Source organism: Manacus candei, unplaced genomic scaffold, assembly GCF_025592945.1.
Source record: "Manacus candei isolate 608988 ecotype Guabito, Panama unplaced genomic scaffold, ASM2559294v1 h1tg000014l, whole genome shotgun sequence".
Classification (NCBI taxonomy): Eukaryota; Metazoa; Chordata; class Aves; order Passeriformes; family Pipridae; genus Manacus; species Manacus candei.
In genome coordinates, this window is record NW_026138062.1 from 14,206,044 (window position 1) to 14,218,814 (window position 12,771).

Consider the following 12,771-nt stretch of genomic DNA (forward strand, 5'->3'; position numbering starts at 1 on the left):
CATAAATATTGTGCTCAGGGACATTGCAAACCAGCAAATAGCTCATTTCAGTATCCAATGGTATTAAAAAAAAAAACCTTTAAAGGAATCTCACGGCAAGTTTGTTCAAAGATAGTATTCTAGGGTGTTTCTTTTTTTGTTTTGGTTTTAATTATAGCAATTGCCATTAATAAAAGATTCTGAGGTAAGGACTTGTGCATTCCATTCACTCAGTGCCGTGTTTAATTCCTATCAGTGTTCAATCACTTGTTACTTTATTTTTAGGGGCAAATTTATAGCAAGCTGCTGGATCACATGTACCCAAGTATTTGAAGTATCTGCAGCTGCTTACATTGCAAGAGATCCAAGCTGCATTCCTGTCATGAATCATAGATTTGTGAGGGCAGAGCCACAAATATATATTAAAAAAATGCAGCTTACAAGGTTTGAAATCAGATTTTAAACCACCTTCCTAAAGGGTTCATACTGCCAGAAGAGGTGGGGCACTCCTTCACCCAGGTTATGATCTCTTTCCCTTCATGGGGCATCTTTAGCTTCTCATTGTGAGCTTCTGCTGGGATGTTTGCTGGAGACACACCATACTCACTGTGTGACTGTAGATAGAAAGGATAATTAACAGAAAATTAACAGAAAATCATTCAGGACCAACTTCCCAGGGAGGGACAATGGATTTTGCATTGTCATTGGCGCAAATTCTTTCCTGCAGGATTTGCTTGTGCAAACAGGACTTGGACCTATAACTTACGTCCTTTTGCTATATATGAGAGTGTCACCAAACGGCACGACAGCTACTGGTGGTGAAATAGGTGAGATAGGAAAGCTATCATGCAAAAAATCAGTCTGTGGTGAATAGATCTATGTATCAGTGAATGTCTGTGTGTGTGAATGGACACAGACAGTGTAGTTCATTCTCAATCACATTCTCTATTTTGAGAATGCTGACAATTGCCAGGTTACTCTGAAAATATTTGGGACTAAAAAGTTTCCCAGCTGCTGTTCTGACTAGATAATAAAAATGAGAGTGATTGCTGTTAGTCACTAGTGATTGTTTTGTGATTCATTTTTAGCTTCCGATCATGAAGGAAAAAAAACTACCATGTGACACAGATATCAACCCAACCAATACAAATAGAGTTAAACAAACAGTTCATGAACAACATGTAGACTGAAATTAAAATTGTTCACCACTCCTTTTGTTTTTCTTTCCTTTACAGATTGGAATAATTCTGAAGGGAAAGAGGGTAAGTTCATATGTGAGTCACTAACCAGAGAGGGCTGAACTGCTTGCATAGTTTGAAAAAATTCTCCGTATAATAAGATTAACATAACAATATAAGTATGTTCATTCAATAAGTAATAATTGTAATAATTATACTATGAAAATTAGAATTTATTAGAATCCTTTGGACTTCATAGAAAGTTCTGCAATTTTATTATATAAGACAAGAAGTCTCAAATACTGTACATGAAGGCAGGTGAGACTTATAGATCACAGAAAGTTCCAATTTAAATGAAAGCTATGTTTGCCAATCTGCATATATTTTATCCTTCAAAATGGCCACAAAAGCACTTGTCCAATTTCTTTCCTATTTTCCATATCCTGTATATCTTCCTGCTTTTCTTTCGTAATCTACAATGCCAGTTTAATGATTCAAACAATTTTTATTCCAGGTCTTCTTTTTAATGACAGATTAATGTTCAGTCCCCTGATAGTTTATAAAGAAACTGTCATCTTGTTACTTGCATTCTGAAGGAGATGTCTGTAATTTCTTGATGCAGGGACAACATACAAATATTTTTCTCAGATAATAAGAAAAGAGTGAAGAATAGTAAAAGAGGATTTTCACAAAGCAGTATCTTGGGAAGATGAGAGTAATGCTTTATTTCAGTATTTAAAAGCCTCTTATGTGCTTGCCTGTGTTCAGTGCTAAAAATGAAACACTTTTGACATGCATACATACAATGAAATGAATGTGTCACTGCTTTTCTAGGATCATGCATTTGAATAAATAGTTACCAGACAGACACAACAGTAGTAAGGCTGATATCAGGAGTACATAATCACGTGGAGTAAAAAGCACCTGAGAATTATAGTGGACTGGGAAGTAACCCGTGCCTTTTTTTTTTTCTTATTAACACTTTTTGTCAGTGCTTTATCTACCCTACAGAAGGAGGGATAGTTATGAGCTCAAACAAATACTGTTTCTGAGCCCCTTCATGCACCTTGCCATCTGAGTTTAATTTCCCCTCTAAATCAGCTATTTGTGTGATCTCTTAATGTTGAGTTTGGAGAAAAGAACAAAATGTAGAATGACTTTTGTGTAAGAATGCCTGTCTTTTTCACTTCTGAATATTATAATGATGTTTTATACCAGATTTTAAAGGCACATCTGTTTATCATTTCAGTGTTCATAAAGTGCTATCAAAAAATAATGACATATTATTTATAGGTATTGCAAAAGTGCTACCTATTAAAGGGTTTTCTGAGAATAGCAATCTATTACTCATCAATCCATGCTGACTAGCAGTCTTTTTCAGACAATTTCCCACATTTGGTAAGTGTATGTATGTTTACATGGACACACACAAAAGCCCAGAGAGATTCTTTGTTGAGTAAGAGCAAGCTGAGTTTCAGACAGTTCTGCCTGGAAGTTTCATGGCCCTGCTAGTATGGAGTGCTCCTGAGCTAAAATAATCAGGGGAGGTTTAGGCTGGATATTAGGAAAAAGTTCTTCACACAGAGGATGGTTGACCACTGGAACAGGCTCCCCAGGGAAGTGGTCACAGCACCAAGACTGACAGAGTTTAAAAAGTGTTTGGACTCACTTTTGTCTCAGGCACATGGTGTGATCTTGGAGGTGTCCTGCGCAGGGCCAGAAGTTGGACTTCGATGATCCTTGTGAGTCACTTCCAACTTGGAATATTCTATGATTCTTTGATTCTGTAAAATACTCTTTCTTGCACAGCACTCTTCACCATGGAGCTAGGCTCTGTTGTTAAAGAACAATATATATGATTCTACAGATTTTCCTAAGGTTATTGTTTTGGATTGATGACAGTGTCTAAAGAAACACATAATATAATTTCCTTCAAATTACTTATAAAAGTGTGTTCAAATATTTGTTAAAGAATTACAGGGCAAGAATTTTCACAGCTAATTTGAAATCCCCTTGATTTCTTTTCTCTTCAAAAATGTTGTGGTTAATCATAGAGCAGAAACAACACCATATGTTTAATATCAATAAAAATAAAGAATAATTTTGTGGAGAACAAAGAGAACAAAGATGTATTCAATGCAACTATCCTCATTTAGACTGCACTGTTACCAGTACAAGGACCTTTTTTCCAAGAAGTCTGCAATGTAACTATGACGCCTTTTGCCCTAGCCTGGTTCAGACTTCTGGCTGCTACTACAGTGCAGGTTATGTTTGTCAGAAAACATTCACAAAAATCAGAGCATGTCCCTGTCTGATTCCTCAACAAAAAATACTAACTAAACCACTTTCTTACTATTCCTTTTTTGAAGTATTTGCAAACAGTGACAGCAAAGGAACAAATTAAATCAGTTCTTATGTGAAATCACAAAAGATTATTTTGTTGTATATGACATTCAGTCAGACTAAAGAACTACGCATTTGCATATCCTTGTTTCAGACTTTTATATAAAGTAAATGATCAATCAATGTAGAAGAGACTAAAAATCAATAAAGCAAATACATTTTCCTTGTAACTTGTCCAAAGGTTGTGATTTAGTTACAGTGCAACTTAAGTTGTTGATTCAGTTACAGCATGTACGACAGTAAAATGTCTTTTTATTGATCACAAACTATGTGATCACAAAACAAAGAGAAGAGAGTTTAAAAATGCCAAGTCCAAAGAAGAATTTTGTCTTAATGGGCTTTATTACGACCATTTCCCTCACTGTGTCTTGTTCTGAAATCCAGAGGAGTGGATTTCAACAACTGTCTTTCCACTGACTGCAGTGAGTATTAAAATGGGTTTTTGAAATCTTATACAATTAAAAAATGGTAATAAAACCTACATATGAGAAACTTTCATTTGCCAGAAGCATTCCTCATATGGTGATTGTGTTGATGACAGTGACATTTTGCCATACAGAATGCAAACAGAAGAACTATGTAGAGAAGGAATAACTCACTTGAAAATTAAAAACCCAGATTTTCCTCAATTTTTAAAGTGGAGTTACTGGTTCAGTTTTTTAAAAAGTCATCTTTTAATGGAGGAGATTCTTGTTCATTCCTGAAATGGAGGACTTTGCAGACCAAGCCAACCACAGGCAACAACCACTGTGTATGGATTTTTTTTATGTGTATACACAAGTGTATATACATCAAGTGTAAAATGCCTCTTCTTAAAATCAGTTGTAATTTCTGACCTGGGAAGGCTGGCTAAGGGCAAAGGGAGAGGGAGAAGGATTTTGTTACCACAGGCATAAAACAATTCTGGCACCAGATTTGCAACCACAGAACAGAAGAGAGTAATGATAGTTTACATTTTTTAAATTTCCAGGAGGACATATTTAACATCCTATGGGCTTATCACTTAAAAATATATGCCATCAATTCCTCAAATAAAATTCTTACTTTTAATAACTTCTACTTTGACCTTGCAAAACAGACAATGCCATGATCAATTATCCCTGAAGCCTTCCTCAAATCTCCTCTAAAATGTTGCCTACTCCAGTGAAAAAAAAAGGATCAGGATTTATAAAAAATTTGAAGTGAGGTGGTAAGTGACTGCCATCCTTTAAAATCAAGATGGCTTGGACATGAATTTCCATGCACCCCCTCCCTAATGTGAGTCTCTACCAAATAGACCATTGAATTTGCCTTCACACAGCCTGAAGTGTCCCAGAAGGTCCAAAGTAACCCAACCTGAGTAAATAAAGAGATGGATGTGTTCCTGGGTTCTGGTTTTCCTCTGTAGTTCCTTAACACATAATAGATTTCATGTAGTTAGTCCATTAAGCAAAAGATAGCGAGATTGTGGAAATTATTATAATTTAGAGTCACTTACTGCCTGCTTAAGACAAAAACAGAAACTGTTTTTCTAAGTAACTGATGAGAGTATTTACCTAAGGAATGGAACATCCAGGTACAAATCCTCACTTCAGAATACCTGTATACCAAATAAAATAGTTGTGGCAAGGAGAGTTGAAACCAAGGAACTCAGCAGAATAGGTATGTGGGTGGTCTGGATCCAGCCTCTGCCCTGTATGAGGTGAGAGCCTCTGTCACACTCTTCTAGCAGAATAGCTTCATTATTAGTGTGAAGTAGAAAAGCATACCCTATACATGTTGCTGTATTTCGACCATATTCACAGGATCAGGCCCATGATATCCCTAATGTGAGATTCCTGCTTTGGCTTAAACTTAAACAGCTTCAGTGCCTGTGGTGATTTAGACTTTAAAAAGCTTTTCAAGTCCACCTCTACTAAATATTTAGTAGGAATACTTATTATCACTTATTAATCTTATTTGTACATGGTTCTTTCAGTGTTCATTCTTGTCACGAAGGAATTGTTCTCTCATCGGAGAGATCTGATCACTAGCATGAGGTGGGGAAAAGAGAATAGGGTACGTGTGCCAAGATATGTGAAGCAGTTAAATACAGAAGTTATAGCCAAGCTCTTGCTTTGGCCTTCGTACACTCTGTGATGTTTCAGTAAAGTGAGAGGTCATGGTACATTCTCAAAGCATCTTAGTATGGGCCACCAAGTGTTAAAACAGACAACAGAGCAACACAGCCATGAATTACAAAGACTGGTAGGGAAGTGTTAAGATTTTAAGTAAAAAGTATGCCAATGCTTTAAAAAGTGCAGTCTGAGCTGGAGGATTTTGGGATATTGTATTCCTCCCTCCCTTCCCCCCACCCACTTTCTTCTTCTATATTCCTATATTCTATATTGCAATCTGTAAAAAAACTGTAATGCATTTTGTATCACAGCTGCTTACTGTACCAAAATGCAGTACTGAATTTGGAAGAATGCATGGCACATTTTAAAATTATCTGTACCACAGATTCTGCAACGATAAGGGTTGACATTCCTGGGAGGTCAACTGCCAAATCAATTAAAGACAATTCGGATGTGGAGGCTGAGCTACTGATGGCATTTCTTCCCAGAAGATGATATGAAAGAAACACTCAGCTTCCTTGCTACAAACTTTCTGTTCTATTCTGCCTGGAGAAGGGAGAGACTTGGAAAGGATGTGTCCCATATATTTAAAGTGTACAATAAGAAGCTTCTAAAAGGATACTGAAAACAAAAGGAAAATTTTATGAAAATTTAATAACAAATAAAGATGAAATAAAAGAATATGACGCGTGAACTTGGCAGAGGTAAGAGAGAATGGTTATCTTCTGGGAAGTGAATATGTAAGAAGATAAAAGACTTTTTGAAAATATATCTAAAAGACTTTGAAAATGCATCTTTGGTTTGGTTGGTTGCTTGGTATCATAGTTCTTTGTCACATTAGTTTTTCTATTACAAATAAATGTTTTGAAGAGATCTGTTTCATGAATTGACCTGCTAGAACAGTACAAATATGCTCTTTCACGTTACCCTAAATTGAATAAATAGCATTCTTTTTTTTTCCTTTGAAAAAAAGTCACTGTTATTCCTCTAGTTCAACAGTCTCTCACTTTCCAGCATTGCAAGCCAGTTTTAGTTATTCTGATGAGTCACAGGGTTGTGCTGCCAGGAGGTTCTTTTGTGTAGCCAATGCATTATTCCAAGACTCTTCATTTTATTTTTGCTAGAACTTTATCTAAAATAACTTTGGCCCATTTAGCCCTAGATTTGTCCCACTCAGGTTTCAGGCACATAACTTACATAGAGGAGGTTAACAGCTTCCTGAATATGCAGAAGACACCCTCAAAAGTTAAATCAAGTTCAATTCACCGCAACACTTCTTATTGTCATTTCACTCAATACTGAGACAGCCTCAAGTGACTGCTACTTACAGACACCTCAGTTAGGTGGGATTAATTCAGGTCCTGAAGTCTTTAAATCTGTACTAAGCACCTATTTTTAAAGACACACTATCTTTCATACAGATACCATGGCTCTGATACAAAATTTACTTGTGAAACTCTCATACATTTGGCAGGTTTGATCTTCAGAATGACATCTCTGAGCCTTAAATTCGAGAACCTAGAAATTATGGCATAAGGTATAGGTCTGATGGGAAATGTCTACAGGTAGTCTAGCTACAATAATTTTTACTAGTTGAAAAGTATATGAAATGTGAATTAATGGGATATGCAGTCCTGCAATCACCAAATCATGTTGGGATATATACTAGTGGGTTGCAAAATGAAGCAAAGTTTGAATAAGTAACTTCAATTTGCAATATTCTATACGCAGCATAATTTGGAACAAGATACACCAAGATCTTAGTTTTTTTTCAGATAAATTTGGGTTGCAAAGATTTGCTTCCCTTCCCTGTATAACTGCATTTCGCTTTGCTGTGAAAGACCATTTCCTGATGAACTGACAACTGTTCAGCTTCTAGCAGCACTCCTTGTTACTGTGTAAAGGAGTTCACTATACTACAGTCGCTGAGATTGCTGAGATTGTTGCAAAAATTCTTCACCAAAATGTTTTTCTACATACAAAATCAATGGGAACATTTTCTGAACTTTCAGTACTTCCCTTGTCCCCTCCTTTGTGTGTGTTTGTTTGTTCTTACTCAGCTCCATCATCATCTGGCATTGTTCTTGACTAATTGTAATGGACTGATTCTTAACACGTGTTGTCAGTGGATTGTTTGCTGGCATATCTGACAATATTACCATCTACTTCAATCTCTTATGAATTTTGGTGGTTTTATGCTGTGGAAATTTAATAAACAGACTGGTAATTTAGAAAAAGAAATGTCAGCAAGATGTGTGGGATAGGACAAGGCCTACTCTATATCCCATATTCTTCAAATGCAATTGTTTCTTTTCAAAGCAGCACAGCTGTTCAGCAATCAAGGACTATCTGTATCCCATATGCTAAAGCCAGATGTCAATATCACTGTGTGTGAATTTGCAATGCACTGTTCTGAACAGTCAAACCATATTTCAGGGGAGGACATTGTCCAGGGAACAGAAGTGGGAGAGTTTCCAGCACAGCTCCCTGCCAAAGTAGTAATAAATCCTTTCTTTAGGGTTTAGACAAAAGCTTTGCATTATGTGGAAAACTAACTCTTCTTTCTTAACCAATAAAGCAGCAAAACTACAAACCAGTGTTTTAAAACATACTTACCTCTCTCCACTGCCTAGGAAAGGCACAGAGTGTGAGCAGCTCAGATGAAAGCATCTACTTTTTATCAAATGAATCCCACCCTCAGTGCATAGTCACATGTGATTATGAAAGCAGAGATTTACTACCCTCCACCCCTACAGTGCATGCTGTATCTTCCCACTCATTCCACCTCCCTGCATGAGATATGTTCGTCATATGTGTCTTCCCCTCTAATCCCTTTAAATGCTCTTTGCTCAGCCAGTATTGCTGAGGTAGGTGGAAACCTACCACCACTCCAGTGACCCCAGCAGCATTTAAAATGCATTGCTTTCTTGGTCGTTTACTTTCCCATCTACTTTTCTTCTTGCTCCATATCTGAATCCTATCAGCACAAATCACTGATTTAGGTAGATTGAGGGAGATCATGGACAGATCCTGTGTCCCTTGGAGCACAACATCTGTGTCAGGGTCGGATGTTGGAGAAGAGCTGTCTCACATACCAGGATGACTCTAAAGATGATATTAAAAAAAAATTGAGACTACAATGAAAATTCTTCTAGAGATCTATTCTTGTGATGCCATGAAAAAAAATCTTTCTGGGGTAAACCAAATGTTGGTAATAAGGCATTGAAATTCCAGGCAAAACTAATGAGAAATGAAAACAGAAGTGATGTGGTATTCAGCATTCTGAATGACAATTCTTAGGCAAAATGAAGGGGCAGAAACTTTGAATACATACTGGATAAAAGGAAATACATTATTGGATTTCCTTTTTTATTCACCAAACCCCTAGGGTCCCATCACATACTGAATTCTCTGCAGTTCATTATAATATAAATCTCACCCTTTTTCCATACACAGTGCACCTATTCATCATCAATGAACAACTATCTTACACCATTAATTTTTTACATTTAAATCCAAGGCTGTTGCTGGCATGGAAGCTACAAGACCCCCCAGGAGGCAGTATAAAATTGTGCACTGAATCATGAACATTAGAAGTTACACAACCACAAGTGAATGACCTCACATTTCAAATAGTTTGATCCAGGATGGTCTTTTTAAGTGAGAGGCACTGCAAGGTTGCTTGTGTGCACATAAATCAGTGGAGCACATGGAAATTGTATATAAGAATATTTCAAACAGAATTTTTGCTGTGTGTATACCAGTAACAGTTTGAGAAGCACAAAGCTTACACCAAAGTTGAAATGAGTCTCTTCTTTTTCATATATGAATATAATTCGCCTCACATTCTCCCCCATACTATTCAAAGGACAGATGTAATTTACATTTTTCCTTTCCTGGAAGATACCAGATGGTTAACAAAGTGCTGCAGGAGCTGGATTCAGAGGAAAAGAGATGGATCTTATTTCCAAGAACTGTATAAAGTTCCAAATTTCTGTTTAAAGGTTTTTATGGCACTTTGTTCCCAACAGTTTATTGCATCCTGACTAAAGCAATTTTGGCATACAATCCCAATAGGATAGCTTTGTCCTCATATATGTTAAAACTACTTCAAATCTTTGACATCTGATTGAAAATGTTAACTTCTCAGGCATTATCTTTAGCTTTGTTAGCCAAAGAACAAAAAAGATTACATATTCGGCAGCACCCAGGATACTGACCTCAAAATAGCCCCCAAAGTAAGTCAATCTCCTCTTACTGCACAATAAGGCACATACGGTCTTTGAGGGACTGTATGTAAAGGAAAATTGTTCTAAAGCAGCTGAGTAGCTTGACAGCTACTCAACACATTTGAGTCTCATGAATGGTAACTCTGAGACTTGTAGGTGTTTAGACACACTCTCAGTTTAAAAAGAACCATTCCCAAGGGTTTTAGAGAAGCCTGCTTGACTTCTGAATTGATTAATGCAATCACTGGATAAAAGGAGGTGTTTGCACTGCATGAATGAGCTCTCCTAACAAGAAAATGGCTGGGATCCAGCCAGCAGAAGACAGCATCGACCTATCCCTTCTCCAGAGCTTAGTCCCAGGATTTGCGGAGATGCGCGCCTAATTACATCGGTTTCAGGCTGTTGCACACAATCTGATATTAGGCATTCACAAAAGCCCAGCCTGCTTTTCTAAATCCAGCCTGCCTTCTGCATAACAGTTTATGATTTAAACACTCATGAAGGATGCAGGAAGTTCAGATGCCTGCGTCTTTTTAGCTTGAGCTGTGTCCTAAACTTCATGCTGTAGACCAGCTATGCACTGTACTTTCCTCCTGTATAAACTTTGTTCTTTTGAGCAAGGTCTGGATTTAAGACAGATAATTTTCTTACTGCTGGAAGGAGAACAACAAATAATTCAGGAACCTCTTGGGTAGGTCACTCAGCTGGGAGAGGGGAGACCTGGTTCAGGTCCTGACCTTAGTCTCTACTTTTTTCCTAAGTCTCACTCATGCAAACTGCATAAACATCTCTGGGAGGGGAATCAGGCATCTCCCTGCTCCCTGCAGAGTGCCCTAACTGTGAGGCCTCAGAGATGTGGGCAAGTTATCACTCAGCATGTGGGACACTGAATTATCCTCTCAAGATGCCTAACTTTCTTACTTGTCTGACTAAGCTGCCTGAACACCTATTTTAGGTGCTTTGACTTATTCCCTGAGCACTGGGCAGAAATTTTGTAGGCACTGCAAAGATAAAGTTCAAAACAGGCATTATCAAACTAGCTCTAAATCACTTTTCAAAGGTCTTGCAGAAGTCCTAAGTCCACTAAATGCACATGAAAAAAAAAGTCGCCCAGAGTAGTTTCTATTTTTACATATTTGTTTTGCCTCAGTCATTCTTGCATCTGTTTAATTGCTGGGAAACTGTGCACTAGTGCAGTCATTTCCTAACCAGGTATGTTCTCTCCAATTGCAGATCCTTAGGTTGGCCTGACAGATAAAGACATCATCATCATCATTGCCATGAAGGTGAACAGAAGATGTGGCAAGGCAGAAGAATGGTTGACAATCCGTATGGCAGTATGCCTGGCAGGAGGTGTCAATTCCCTACCACAAAGGGTGCCCTCAGACTCTTCTCCTAAGGAGAAAACAAGAGAAATCAGACTGCTCAAAGGGACACAATGTGGAAGAGGACAAAGGGCAAGCCTAAAGAGAATAGCAGAGTATAGTATAGCACTGCAAAGAATACAGTATTCATTCTCTGCTCTTGCCTCCCAGTGATTTTGCTGCCTTGCCCTCTGTACTTTGTATTCTTTAGCTATTAAAGGAATTAAAAATTCAATAATGCACATTAAAAACTGCAGCCTTGACCTGAAGGAATGGAAATAACTGTTGAGGGTCTCTAAACTTTCTCAGAGAAAGCACACAAGGACATTTACAAACTTGCAATTCATAAAAGAGCAGCAAATTATTTCTTTATTCTATGCATCTCTAAGGCTTGTGTTACTTTTATGCAGAAGGTCAAATTAATTCCACATGTAATTCAACATAGCAAGTGAAGCTGTATTGTGTCTTCATATGGTCATATAGATTACCTAGACTATCATTTAAAAAACAACTAATTGCCACAGTTAAAAAATATTTGTAATAAAACAAATTGACATTTCATCATGGTCCTTCCTATGGCACATTAAAACTGCAGCTGTTGGTCTTCTACTACTCTTAAATCTATGACAGAGTATTGGAAGTGTTTTTTGGCCTGTGGTTTGAGGAGGTGTTTGGAATATATGTTCCATGAATGCTTCAGGACTATCCTATTTTTTGCATGTGATTGGAAAGGACTGGTTTTGGTAGTCTAGGTGGTCTGTTCTATCCTGTGATCTTATCTTTTGGTTTTTCAAAGTCTTCATCATATACTTTTCAATATATCTTTCACACTCTTGGACTGGATTGCTACTCTCAAACCGCTGATGGATAAAATTTAACTGTTTGTTACAGAGAAAAATGTCTGGTGTCAACTAGTCGGACAGTATTCACTTCCAACAGTGGGATATCAATCAGAAAAAGTGCATCTCACCATAGGTTAAAGAAACATCTTTCTCCGTTTTGTGACTTTAGCTGTATTTTGTTTCTATTGAAAAAAGGTATTTTTCTGTGTAAGGCAAGTAGTTACTACTGTATCTGGCATCTATTTGAGACTCTATCTGGTCATCCTGATTTATCTTTGTCAAATAGTAAGCCCTTTGGCTACAGCCTTATTTTCCCCACAGGTGTAAAAAATGTAAAACTGTAATTTATAAAACAGAAGATGACAGAATCCCATTTGTACAATACATTTAGATGCCAAAAGGTAATCTTATTACAAATAACACAATCTTCTCACAGCACTTGCTATATTATTTTCCGGGTGGTCTAAAAAGTTGATTCAGAGAATAATGCCACAACAGCAACTCATAGTTCCTAAGGCCAAATAGCCAGATGTGTCAATAATCAGTGCAAACTGGAAACAGATGTACGTCCTTGCTGAATAACAAATGTAATGAAAATACTTCCTTAGCTCTCTCATGCTTTCACACACACAAGAATTTATGTCTTCCATATTTTTTAATTGAATTTATTTGCCGCTTCA

At 37.2% G+C, this 12,771-nt stretch overlaps 1 long non-coding RNA gene across 1 annotated transcript; it reads left to right on the forward strand.

The window, feature by feature from the left end:
• The first annotated feature begins 452 nt into the window (after positions 1-452).
• Positions 453-11,427, forward strand: LOC127467927 (uncharacterized). The gene is made up of 3 exons (XR_007903353.1): positions 453-477; positions 1,215-1,241; positions 11,119-11,427. It is a non-coding gene; the product is annotated as an uncharacterized LOC127467927 (long non-coding RNA).
• Positions 11,428-12,771: the final 1,344 nt, after the last annotated feature.